Below are 13,513 nucleotides of genomic sequence, written 5' to 3' on the forward strand. Positions count from 1 at the left end.
GGGCCCCCTGGTAGGGGACTAGGAAGGACCCCTCCAGTGCCTCTCCGTCGCGCGCCGCCGGCAGCAGTTGAAGCTGCACTTGCCGGCGGAACGAGAGGACGTGACGGAGGGCGGGGTCTTTGCAGCCCAACGGGAGCGGGCTGATGACAGAGATGGGCTTTCCCAAGGTAGAAAGGGCGGGTAACAGGGCGGCATTGGGGAGAAAGGGAGGGACGGAGGTCAGGACCAGGCGGACGCCCAGGTCCTCTAGCGGCTCTAAGGGGACGAACACGCCCCCGACCGCCAGGCCCTTCTCCACCGCCTCCTGGGCGGCGGCCTCCGATGCTAAGAAGAAGACGACCTTGCCATACATTTTGGAGGCCGCCACAATGGCCGTGGGCCCCACCACCCTCGCCAATGCCCGCACATAGGTCTCCACGTGGGGTGAGGCGGGCACCAGGAGGCAACGGACGCCGTGCTTCCTGGTCATGGTGGGAAAGGGGCCCCGGCCGCTATAGATGGTAGCGGAGGCGGTGGGCTGGAGAAATGACGTAGCGGCAGGCGGGGGGGCTGCCGCCACCTGGGCGTATGCTCTAGGGGCCGGGGGAGGGACACCTGCAGAGCTGGTGGAGGGAACAGCGGGGAGGGGCGCCTCAGCTGGAGATGGGGCCGGGGCATCGGGGACAGCCCCTGCCATGGAGGGCCTGGTCTTTTTAGCGGGGCCCTTCCCCTTCTTCTTCCCCTGGCCCTTCCCGCCGGCTGGGAGGACTCCCCGCAAATCTGAGGGGGTGATAGGCGTGGCAGCAGTGGAGGTCACCCCGGTGCCCGTCGCTGCTGGTGCCCCAGCGGGGGCGGTGGCAGATGGTTTGGCAGCGGAGGTAGAAGCTTGGGGGGGTGACAGAGTGGCGGGAGGGGGAGCTCGGGCTACTGGAGGGGTCTCACCCGTCTCATCCCCTGCCATCATGAGCAAGGAGGAAAGGGGGACACCAAAAGGAGGAGGGGAGAGGGGAAACAGGTCGACCACTCCTCCCCGCTAGGCTGCAGGCAGGGGAGGAGGGCGCCAAAAGGGGTGGGCTGGACGGGGCAATCAGGGGTTAGGGGTCAGTCACCGACACAAGGTGGAAATTCCGGCTCCTCTTGGTGCACGACTGGGGGGGGGATTCAACAACATTGAAGGTGCAGTGAAGAGGGTTGCAACTGAAAGGGGAGTTGCACAAGCGCATGGGAGGGGGCATGGGCACACGGAGCGAGGGGCTAAGCGGTCTGGGGGTAGAACAGGGAAACCAAGGGGCTAGCTTCAGAGGCTGGGGCGGGGCAAACAAACAAAGGCTGCAGAAGGAAATGGGCGGGGCAGGCAAACAAACTGAAGCTAGTAAGGGGGGCTGGAGCAAAAGAGGAGGCAAAGCAAGTGGCAAATGGGGCAGGTAGTAAAGGGCAAAGCTGGGGGGTAGGCAGTCCGGGGGGGCACATGTGCCCATGTGCACTTGCACAAGTCTTTTTTAGCTGGCTGCTGCTTCTGGCCCAAAGGGTGGAAATAGGGCGTGGCAAGCCAAGCAAGCAGCTGAGTCCAGAGGCAGGAGCTGAGGCAGATGGTATACAGCCAGTGGGGGTGGTGGAGGGGGCAGCGGTGGTGGTAATAGTGGTGGGGGTTGGGGGGGACACACAGATGGATCGGGGGGGCAGCTCCACGCCACACCCCCGGTGTCCCTACAAACACAGTCAAAACCCCCACCACAAGAGCACAGTTTGAAATTACTCAGTCTTAGGCCCCCTCCACGGTGGTCTGCAAAGTCTCTAGGTGCTGCCCCACTGGCAGATGATCCTCTTCTTCTCCTCCTCGGGCTTCAGCAGCTCCAGGCAGCGGCCTCTGCAGCAGCAGAAGCTCCAGGAACTCCAGGTGGTCGTCCAGGCAGGCAGAATGGACCCCTCTCAGGTGGTGGTGCTGGTGGTGGTATCCACAACAGCAGTGGCTGGGGTCCCTCACTGCCCCTCTCTGGGGAGTGGGCTAGCAGCCCCCCCCCCCAGGGCTGCAGTTGCAGCAGTAGTAGCACCCAAGAGTGGGGGGTCTAGCAGCCAAGTAGCAGAGAATGGGGGGTGTCTGACCCAGCCAGGGGAGCAGCAGGGAGAGCTTAGGGCCTAGCAGCAGCAGGAGTAGCAGCTTCCCACCTCCCTCCAAGCTAGAACGCTATGGGAGAGCAGTCTTATTGGGATCCGGGAAGTGGGCGGGCAAAGCCCGTCCACTGCTAAAGGGTCCCCCCCAGCCTAAAAGGGGGATCCACAGGACCTAGATACCCAAAAAATTCCGGGGGACAACTAATAAAATAACAGGGACAGGAGTGCGGTCAAAGGGTCAAAAGAAGGGAACCGGACGGGGACACCGAGCAGAGAACCCCGGACAGAGCCCACTGCTCCTCAAAGGCGTCAAGGGAGTCAGAGGACGCCGCCCAGAGGAACTCTGCCCGGATACGTGAACGGACCGAGGATCGGAAATAGGCCCCACAGTCACAGGAGACTCCATCGGCCAACCTCCTCACTCTGGTTTTGTAGATGGCCATTTTAGCTAGGGCCAGGAGGAGGTTGACCAGGAGATCCCGGGACTTTGTGGGGCCACGGATAGGGAGTGCATAAATGAGAAGGTGAGGGGAGAAGTGCAACCAAAAACGTAATAAGATATTGGTGAGGAGCCGGAATAGGGGCTGCAGCCTGGCACACTCCAGGTAGACATGTGCCAGGGTATCCCTCACGCCGCAAAAGGGGCAGGTGTCTGGGATTGTGGTGAACCGCGCCAAATACACACCCGTGCTCACGGCTCCGTGAAGGAGCCGCCAACTGACATCCCCGGCGGGCTTTGGGACTAAGATGGAATATAGGCTGGCCCACCGGGGCTCTTCACCCTCCAAAGGTGGCAGGAGGTCCCGCCATTTTGTATCGGGGCGGGACACGAGGGTGCGGGCGTGAAGGGTGTGGAACACGAGCGTGTAGAGATGTTTTCTTGGCGCGGTTTGAAAACAGACTGGCTGCATCTCGTGCAGCCGGCTTCTAGTGAAGGGGTGAAGGGATCGGTTGGGTCCACGGGGGAGGGGTCCAATTAAAAGGTCCGGCGGGCCTGGGGTAGTGGGTGGGCGGGGCGTGCCCTCGTGCAGGACCCGGTCGAGATAAACCCGAGCAGCGGGCGGCAAAGCGGCCTTCACCTCCTGAAGTATGCATCGGGGAGTACAAGGTCTGGAAAGCCCCATGCGCTGAGCGAAGGTTAGGGGATCCAGCCAGTCTCCCCGGTCATAGTCCAGGAGGTCTCCGACTCTTGTGACCTCTGCCAGGACCAACCTCTGGCGCACCGAGCGGGACTCCGCCACCTGCAAACGGAGCTGGGGGTTGTGTAGCAGGGGCTCCGCGAGGAGATCTGCCCCCTCGGTGGCCGCCACGGACCTGCTAGTTGTAAAGAGTTTCCAGGTCCGGAGGAGGTCCTGGTAGAAGACCGGCAGCCCGGAGAGGTCTCGCGGAAGACCTCTCGGATGGAGATAAAGGAGCTGCCGGTCGTATCGGAGCCCTCGGAAGCGGCGCAGGAAGGCGTGCGCCAGTATGCTCCACGCCGGACTACCTGCACCATAAAGGAGCCTCTGCAGGGTCTGGAGGCGGAAGACATGGACCTGAGTAAGCAGACATTTGAGGCCCTGCCCTCCCTCCTCCACAGGTAGATGGAGAACCCCTGCAGGGACCCAGTGCAGTCCTGACCAAAAGAACTCCAGAATCGATGTCCGCAGGTTGGTCAGGAAAGCCGGGGCCGGGACCAGGGTGTTGAGCCGGTACCAAAGCATGGACAGGACTAGTTGATTAAGCACTAACGCTCTCCCTCGAAGGGAGAGGCACCGGAGCAGTCCTGTCCATTTCCGGAGCCGCTCTATCACCCCGCCCTCTAAATTCTGCCAGTTCTCCGGCGGAGAGGGATGCGTGGCAGAAAGGTAAACGCCCAGATAGAGCAGCGGACCCGTGCTCCACCGGATGGCTTGAAGCGCGGGTGGGCGGGGGCTCGCCTGCCGCCAGTCCCCTACCACCAAGCCAGAGCTCTTGACCCAGTTGACCCGCGCAGAGGAGGCTGCTGAATAGATGGCCTGGCAAGCCTCCACTCGCACCAAGTCGCCCGGGTCCTGGACCATGAGGAGCACGTCATCAGCGTACGCCGACAGGACCAGCCGCAGCTCCGGCTCCCTCAGCACCAACCCTGTCAACCTCCTTCGGAGGAGACAGAGGAAGGGCTCGATCGCCAGAGCGTAGAGCTGGCCTGAGAGGGGGCACCCCTGCCGTACTCCTCGCCCGAAGTTGACCGGTTCGGTCAGGGTCCAGTTGAGTCTTACCAGACACTCTGCGGAAGCGTACAGCACCCGGAGAAAGTTCACAAACCTGGGTCCGAAGCCAAACGCCTGCAGAGTGCTCAGGAGATACCCGTGATCCATCCTGTCGAACGCCTTCTCTTGATCTAAGGACAGGAGGGCGAACGACAGACCATCCCTACACCCAAGTTCCAATAGGTCCCGGACCAGATATAGGTTGTCGAAGATACTGCGGCCCGGGACGGTGTAGGTCTGGTCTGGGTGGACCACGTCCGCCAGCACGGACCCTAGCCTCAGGGAGATGGCTTTTGCCACGATTTTGTAGTCCGTGCTGAGGAGCGAGACGGGACGCCAATTTCGTAAATCGCGGAGGTCCCCCTTCTTCGGCAATAAGGCGAGCACGGCTCGCCTGCACGAAAGAGGGAGGACCCCGCTCTGCAAAGACTCGGCCCAGACGGTGACTAGGTCTGGGCCCAGGACGTCCCAGAACACGCGGTAGAACTCCACGGTCAGCCCGTCCATGCCCGGAGATTTATTGGTGGGCATGCGACGGAGGGCTTCCGAGAACTCGGCCAGAGTGAGAGGCAGCTCTAGCCGGTCTCGGTCGCCCACGCTGACCGTCGGGAGCTCCTCCCACAGCACTCTGCAAGCGTTAGGATCGGTCGGCTCCGGGGAGAAAAGGCTTGCGTAGAAGGCTCTCGCCCTCTCGCACATCTCCACCAGATCCGTGAGGGGGGTGCCATCCTCAGTCAGTAGGCATATGATATGTTTCTTAGCCCCCCTCTTTTTCTCCAGGGCGTAGAAGAAGCGGGAGCCGCAATCCATCTCCCGAAGGAGACGGATGCGGGATCGAACAAAGGCACCCCGGGCCCGATGGTCCTCGAGGCTCCGGAGCTCCTCCCGCTTCTCCCGGCACGCTCCGCAGAGGGGTGGATCCTCGGGGATGGCGGCCAGACGCCTCTCCAGCTCTAAGACCTCCCGTTCCAACTGCTCTATCGCTGCATCCCTCCGTCGGCTGGTGCCCCGGGTGTAGTCACGGCAGAAGAGCCGGGCGCGCACCTTCCCTACGTCCCACCACCTCCGTGCCGAGGGAAAGGCACGCCGCTGCCCTCGCCAGGCCAGCCAGAACTCCCGGAAGGACGCCACGAAGCCCGCATCCTCCAGCAAGCTGTTGTTAAAATGCCAATAGGCCGGCCCCGGCCTCTCCGCGCAGAGGGAGGCTGTCACGGTGGCTATGTGATGGTCAGAAAATGGGGCCGGCCGGATGCTGGAGGAGTGGGCTCGTGTAAGATGAAAGCATGATAAATAAATGCGGTCCAACCGGGAGTGGCGCGACCGATGGGCCTCCACCCGGACAAAGGTGAACGTGGAAGTGTCATCCGGGTGGTGGTCGCGCCAGACGTCCACCAGGGAGTGGTGTTCGACTATCTCCTGGAGGACGGCCACGGCGGCCGGGCTCTGCTCGGTTCCCGAGCGGTCCCGTTCCTCAAGGGTGATGTTAAAGTCCCCTCCCAGGACCAGGCACTCCTGAGGATCCAAGGTGCCGAGGAAGGCGGATGCCTGCTGATAGAATTGCAGCCGCTCTGGGCTCGCTGCTGGGGCATAGATGTTGACGAGGTTGACTACGAGCCCCTCCATTTGGACCCGGAGGTGCAGTAGGCGACCCGGCACAGCCTCGGCGACCCCCAGCACCTCGGGCCATAGGTCGGGGGAGAACAGGGTCGCCACTCCACCCGTATGAACTGTGAGGTGGCTAAAGTAGACCCTGTCTCCCCAATCCAGCCGCCAGCTGTCTTCGGCGGTCGGATCCGTATGGGTCTCCTGCAGGAAAACCACAGAGTACCTCCCCTCTCGAAGGAAGGAGAGCACCTGGGACCTGCGGAGACCCATCTTACAGCCACGGGTGTTCAATGTTGCGATGGTAAAGGGTGCCATGAGGAGGGCTGGGGGGGATCCTCGCCGGCAGGGATGCTCGTGGCTCCCAGCGGGCCGCGTAGCAGTCCGTGACCCACCCCGTAGGTGAGTAAGGAGTCACGGAAGTGGCGGACCCGCTGGTAGGCCGCGGCGCCCTGTCTCCCGGTCCTTTTCCCCTCCCCCATGAGGGCCCTTGCGGCCCGGAGGATTTGATTAAAGTCCCCCCATCGCTGGAGGGCAAGCTGGACTTTGTTGCGGGAGCCACGGACGTCTTCTAGGAACTCCCGCAACTCCTCTCGCAGCGCATGGGGGGCTGGGGTTATGGTCTGGTTGCTTCCCGATGGGGCCCTTGGTACAGCCCCCTGGCCCAGCGGGACGGGCAGACAGGGTGCGGACCCCCGACGGGGCTCTTGATGGGTTGACCTGAATGCTGGGGCGATAGGGGGCGGCGGAGGGAGGATAGCAGCCCCTGGTGGGTCGGGACGGGCAAACACAAAGGCCATTCCCTGGGAGTCATCTGTTGGAAAGGGGAAGGAGACTGTCCCAGGGGTGGCAATAATATCTCGGGAGGTGGGCGGGAGAAGGGCAGGGGCAGGGGTAGAGGTGAGAGTCTGGGTCGGGAGAGGGCTCTCACTGATGCCGGGCGCAAGCTGTCTGGTGGATTTGGCAGCCACGGCATCAGGAGGTGGACTTTCTTCTGTAGGGTCCTCTCCCGGAAAGGAGGTCGAATGCTCCTCACCAGCGAGGGATGCCCCTGGTGGCTCAGGTTCCAGCCGCGTGGCACTGGCCGTCGCCTCAACTGGCTCGGTGGCTCTCAGCAGGGTGCCTTCTGCAGCCGGGTTGATGGAGGAGTCCAGGGGCTCCTCGGAGGTGGGAGCAGAAGCAACGGTTACGGGGAGGGAGTATGGGGAAAAGGGGGCTGGAAAGAAGTCGCCCAGATCGAGGCCCGCTGGCATAGGATCATCCTCCCCTTGGGTGACCGGGGTCAGACCCAGGGCCTCGATCTCCTCATATATAGAGGGGAAATTGTTTTCCGCTACCCCGGGATTCTCCCCGCTGGCACCTGACGCGATGGTTACTTCGGTGCACACTGGGGTTTCAAATGGTCCCTCGGGGGTCTTGGAGGGGAGGGACTCCCGTGGAGGGGAGATACCGCCTTCCAGTGCTGCCACGTCTTCCCCAGCCGGATCTGGTGGGTGGAACACACCCATGGGTAGAGCGGAAGGCTCAGCATCGGTGCCCCCCTTCCTGGTCTTCCGGGGGGCCTCCGCGTCACATGGGAGGAGCGGAGCTCAAGCCTTCCGCTTGCCCCGCTTCCCTTGGACTAGGGCCCAGCCCTCCATGGCATCATCCGGGGGCTGGCTAGCAGGGGTTGTGTCAGGGGGCAGAGGCGATGGCTCAGGGACTCGAGGGGGTAACGGTGGGGCAGCACAAGGGAGGGAAGATTCCCCTTGGGGCGGGCCCTCTCCCATGCTTGGCGCTGTCCCTGCCGCACCCTCCTCCACAGGCTCCGCCAGATTGCAAGCAGCTGTGGCGGGGTTCTCCCGCTCGTCTGGGCATAGTGGGGGAGTTGCCCCTTGGGCCTGAGCGGGAGCAATGGTGGATTGTGAAGGAGGAGGGGCGGTTTCAGGTGCCGGGCAGCCAGGGGCGTCGGCGATGACGGGGCCGGTGCCCTGCCGGGGCTCGGGGATCCTGGATGCCCCTTCTTCCCGGGCCAGGGGGCAGTCCCTCCGGACGTGCCCCATCGCCCGGCAGAGGTAGCACCGGGCCTCCCCCGTGGAATAATGCACCCTGTAACGGGCTCCCCTGGTAGGGGACTAGGAAGGACCCCTCCAGTGCCTCTCCGTCGCGCGCCGCCGGCAGCAGTTGAGGCTCCACTTGCCGGCGGAACGAGAGGACGTGACGGAGGGCGGGGTCTTTGCAGCCCAACGGGAGCGGGCTGATGACAGAGATGGGCTTTCCCAAGGTAGAAAGGGTGGGTAACAGGGCGGCATTGGGCAGAAAGGGAGGGACGGAGGTCAGGACCAGGCGGACGCCCAGGTCCTCTAGCGGCTCTAAGGGGACGAACACGCCCCCCGACCGCCAGGCCCTTCTCCACCGCCTCCTGGGCGGCGGCCTCCGATGCTAAGAAGAAGACGACCTTGCCATACATTTTGGAGGCCACCACAATGGCCGTGGGTCCCACCACCCTCGCCAATGCCCGCACATAGGTCTCCACGTGGGGTGAGGCGGGCACCAGGAGGCAACGGACGCCGTGCTTCCTGGTCATGGTGGGAAAGGGGCCCCGGCCGCTATAGATGGTAGCGGAGGCGGTGGGCTGGAGAAATGATGTAGCGGCAGGCGGGGGGGCTGCCGCCACCTGGGCGTATGCTCTGGGGGCCGGGGGAGGGACACCTGCAGAGCTAGTGGAGGGAACAGCGGGGAGGGGCGCCCCAGCTGGAGATGGGGCCGGGGCATTGGGGGCAGCCCCTGCCATGGAGGGCCTGGTCTTTTTAGCGGGGCCCTTCCCCTTCTTCTTCCCCTGGCCCTTCCCGCCGGCTGGGAGGACTCCCCCCAAATCTGAGGGGGTGAGAGACGTGGCAGCAGTGGAGGTCACCCCGGTGCCCGTCGCTGCTGGTGCCCCAGCGGGGGCGATGGCAGATGGTTTGGCAGCGGACGTAGAAGCTTGGGGGGGTGACAGAGGGGCAGGCGGGGGAGGGGGAGCTCGGGCTACTGGAGAGGTCTCACCCGTCTCATCCCCCGCCATCATGAACAAGGAGGAAAGGGAGGACATCAAAAGGAGGAGGGGAGAGGGGAAGCAGGTCGACCACTCCTCCCCGCTAGGCTGCAGGCAGGGGAGGAGGGCGCCAAAAGGGGTGGGCTGGACGGGGGGCAATCAGGGGTTAGGGGTCAGTCACCGACACAAGGTGGAAATTCCGGCTCCTCTTGGTGCACTATGTGGGGGGGGATTCAACAATATTGAAGGTGCAGTGAAGAGGGTTGCAACTGAAATGGGGAGTTGCACAAGCGCATGGGAGGGGCATGGGCACACGGAGCGAGGGGCTAAGCGGTCTGGGGGTAGAACAGGGAAACCAAGGGGCTAGCTTCAGAGGCTGGGGCGGGGCAAACAAACAAAGGCTGCAGAAGGAAATGGGCGGGGCAGGCAAACAAACTGAAGCTAGTAAGGGGGGCTGGAGCAAAAGAGGAGGCAAAGCAAGTGGCAAATGGGGCAGGTAGTAAAGGGCAAAGCTGGGGGGTAGGCAGTCCGGGGGGGGCACATGTGCCCATGTGCACTTGCACAAGTCTTTTTTAGCTTGCTGCTGCTTCTGGCCCAACGGGTGGAAATAGGGCGTGGCAAGCCAAGCAAGCAGCTGAGTCCAGAGGCAGGAGCTGAGGCAGATGGTATACAGCCAGTGGGGGTGGTGGAGGGGGCAGCGGTGGTGGTAATAGTGGTGGGGGTTGGGGGGGACACACAGATGGATCGGGGGGCAGCTCCACACCACACCCCCGGTGTCCCTACAAACACAGTCAAAACCCCCACCACAAGAGCACAGTTTGAAATTACTCAGTCTTAGGTCCCCTCCACGGTGGTCTGTAGAGTCTATAGGTGCTGCCCCACTGGCAGATGATCCTCTTCTTCTCCTCCTCGGGCTTCAGCAGCTCCAGGCAGCGGCCTCTGCAGCAGCAGCAGCTCCAGGAACTCCAGGTGGTGGTCCAGGCAGGCAGAATGGACCCCTCTCAGGTGGTGGTGCTGGTGGTGGTATCCACAATAGCAGTGGCTGGGGTCTCTCACTTCTCCTCTCTGGGGAGGGGGCTGCTAGCCCACTGGGCTGCAGTTGGAGCAGTATCAGCACCCAAGAGTGGGGGGTCCAGCAGCCAAGCAGCAGAAAATGGGGGGTGTCTGGCCCAGCCAGGGGAGCAGCTGGAGCAGCAGGGAGAGCTTAGGGCCTAGTAGCAGCAGCTTCCCACCTTCCTCCAAGCTAGAAGGCTATGGGAGAGCAGTGGGAGGGAGAGAGAGAGATTTGCTCCAGGCTAAACAAATCCCTGGCACCAGGATCAGTGAAATAGCAGCTGCTCCAGGTCAATTAAGACACCTGGGGCCAATTGAGAACCTTCCAGAAGGCAGGGAGAATGCTATGTTGATTGGGACACCTGAAGCCAATCAGGGACTGGCTGAAACTAGTTAAAAGCCTCCTAGTCAGTCAGGTGGGTGTGCATGTCAGGAGCTGTGGGAAGAAGTTGTATGGTTGGAGAGGCTGAGTAGTACACACCATATCAGGCATAAGGAAGGAGGCCCTGAGGTAAGGGTGAAGTGGAGCTTGAGGAAGTGAGGGCTGCTGTGGGGGAAGTAGCCCAGGGAATTGTACATGTCATGTTTCTAAAAGGTCAGCTACCATAGCTTATACTATTAAGGTCCCTGGGCCGGAGCCAGGAGTAGAGGGTGGGCCCAGGCTCCCCCCCACACTTTTGCCCCCTGATTTATCACTGAGACTGGGAGACAACAGAGACTGTGCAAGGAAGGATAACTTCTCCTCACCTCCCTCGCTGGCTTATGATGAAAATGGCTCAGTAGACTGTGACACTTGTCTCTAGAGAAAGAAGGGTTTTGTGGAGGGTCACAGTGAGCCTCTGAGGCTAGCAAAATCCGCCAGGAAACGTGGGACCCATGGAGGCAAGGACAGAGCTTTGTCACAACCGGTGTTAGCAGTGGGATTTCGTTCACAGTGTGGTGGAAGAAAGAGATTAAAAAAAAAAAGTGCACTGTGGTTTTGGATTTTTTTTTGTTTGCTTTATACCACAATGGAGGAGGTGGTAAGAGCTCTGGTACAAGCCACGGCAGCCCAGCAGGAGGCCACCCAGGTTCATGCAATGGCACAACAGGAGTCTATGCGGCTACAGCAGGGAACCAATCAATTATTGATGAGCCAGGCAACCCAAGATCGTGCCCTCTTGAGAGGTGGTAGACCAGCTGAAGATCCTCACCACCCAGGCCCAGGGGTCCGACGGGATGCGAATCCTGAGGGCCACTGGTTGTCTACCAAAGATGGCGTCAGGAGATGACATAGAGGCATATCTCCTCTCATTTGAAAGGACTGCTCAGTGTGAGGCATGGCCCCAGGAGCAGTGGGCTAGTATTCTCGCCCCTTTTTTGTGTGGAGAGGCCCAGAAGGCCTACTTTGACTTGCCTGCCATGGATGCCATTGATTATACCTATCTGGAGATCAGGGTAACGGCAGTGGTAAGGGCCCAGAGGTTCTATGAGTGGAAATACCAGGAGAACAAACCCGAGGTCCCAGCTATTCGACCTCATACACCTTGCACGGAAGTGATTACAGCCCGAGGTGTGCAGGCCGGAGAAGATTTTGGAGACCCTGGTCATAGACCATTACATGCAGGGACTGCTGCCAGATCTCCGCAAATCGATAGACCAGAACAATCCGTCTACGTACGACGAGATAACACTGGTAGAAAGACGGATGACAGTCAGGGAACTGACCCAACTACCCAAGGAAGGCCCCTTTCGAAGCAAGCACCCGACCCCAACCCTGGAAGGTTGGGCAGCCAACCTCCCGGGGAGTCCTAGGTGGAAGAATGGGGGGTGCAAAAACCAGCAGGGACCCCAGAAGGAAGGGATTGGCCTGGGTGGGGGGAACCCCGGGACTAAACCCCCTAGCCTCCAGGATAGGGGAGTGATTAAAAACAATTATAGATGTTACACATGTGGGGAGTGGGGACACATAGCAGCACGGTGTCCCAGCACTGAGGAGCCTATGCAATGTAACTTGGGGGATTGGGAGGTCCCATGCTCCCTTATCCACCTCGCGGGGGTCGCATTAGCCCCGCATAATTACACCAGGCCAGTGAGGATAAATGGAGCAGAGACTATAGCGCTTGTGGATTCTGGGAGTGCTATCACCCACATAACTGGTAAGCTGGTAAAAACTAGTCACCTGCTACAAGCCAAATGCATAGCAGTGACGTGCATGCATGGGGCCGTGAGCCATTACCCCACCATCCCAGTGGAGATAGAGGTTCAGGGAAACCCCATTGAGGTGATCGTGGGCATAGTTCCTAAACTCCCATATCCTGTAGTCATTGGGAGGGACTATCCAGGGTTTGATAATTTACTCCCCCCGGAGAGGCTGGAGGGATGTGGGGACCCTGAGGACAGCGACGCGTCACTGGGGGAATGTCAACCCCCGATGTTCGCTGAGATTTTTCAGGATCTGTTCTCAGCCCCCCGAAAGACCCGGAAGACGAAAAAAGAAAGAGGAAGGCCGCGAAGGTCTTGGGAACCCGGATCCTGACCCAGGGCCAGAAGACCTCCCTAGTAGGCAGATGGACACGAGCAGCCAACAGAGAAATTTCCACCACAGAAGGTGAGCCAGAAGCTGCTCCCAGCCATGACGGCGGTGAGCCATTGGAAGAAGCAGAAGCCGGCCCCTGGGAGCTTGGGTAGGTTAGTCCCGGGAGAGAAACTTTTGGGCGGGACCAGGTGGAGGACCCCAGATATGATAACACCAGGAAAGAGGTGGCCAAGATCGATGGGATACCCGTGGATGGGAAGGTCCAGGGTCCCGGACCTTACTTTATAGTGAAGAAAGATCTCCTGTACCGCATGGTGCAAATGCAGGAGCAAGAGATGCAACAACTTCTGGTGCCACGAAAACATCCAAAAGCCATATTGAGTCTCGCCCACAGTCACCTGTTAGGAGGACACCTGGGGTAGAGAAAACCCAGACACGGATCCTGCGGAGGTTCTTCTGGCCAGGAGTACATGAAGATGTCCGGTGATACTGCACCTCTTGTCTGGACTGTCAGTTACATAGCCCTCGCCCGCACTTGCAGGCTCCTTTGATACCTCTTCCAATAATAGAGGTTCCTTTTGAATGGATAGCCATCGATCTGGTAGAGCCCCTAGAGAAGACAGCTCGGGGCCACCAACATGTGCTTGTTGTACTGGACTATGCAACCCAATACCCGGAAGCTGTTCCCCTGCGCAACACAGCTTCCAAGACAATAGCTAAGGAGCTAGTACAGATCTTTGCCTGGGTTGGGCTACCCAAGTTGATATTGACTGATCAAGGGACACCTTTCATGTCCAAGTTGATGAAAGATCTCTGTTCATTGCTCCATGTACAAGCCCTACGGACCTCTGTATACCACCCACAAACAGATAGCCTTGTGGAAAGGTTCAATAGGACCCTCAAGGCCATGATCAGGAAAGTGGTGAGCTGGGATGAGAAAGATTGGGATACCCTATTGCCTTACCTCATGTTCGCCATCTGGGAGGTTCCGCAAGCCTCCACGGG

Source organism: Dermochelys coriacea, chromosome 1 (genome assembly GCF_009764565.3).
Source record: "Dermochelys coriacea isolate rDerCor1 chromosome 1, rDerCor1.pri.v4, whole genome shotgun sequence".
Taxonomy (NCBI): Eukaryota; Metazoa; Chordata; order Testudines; family Dermochelyidae; genus Dermochelys; species Dermochelys coriacea.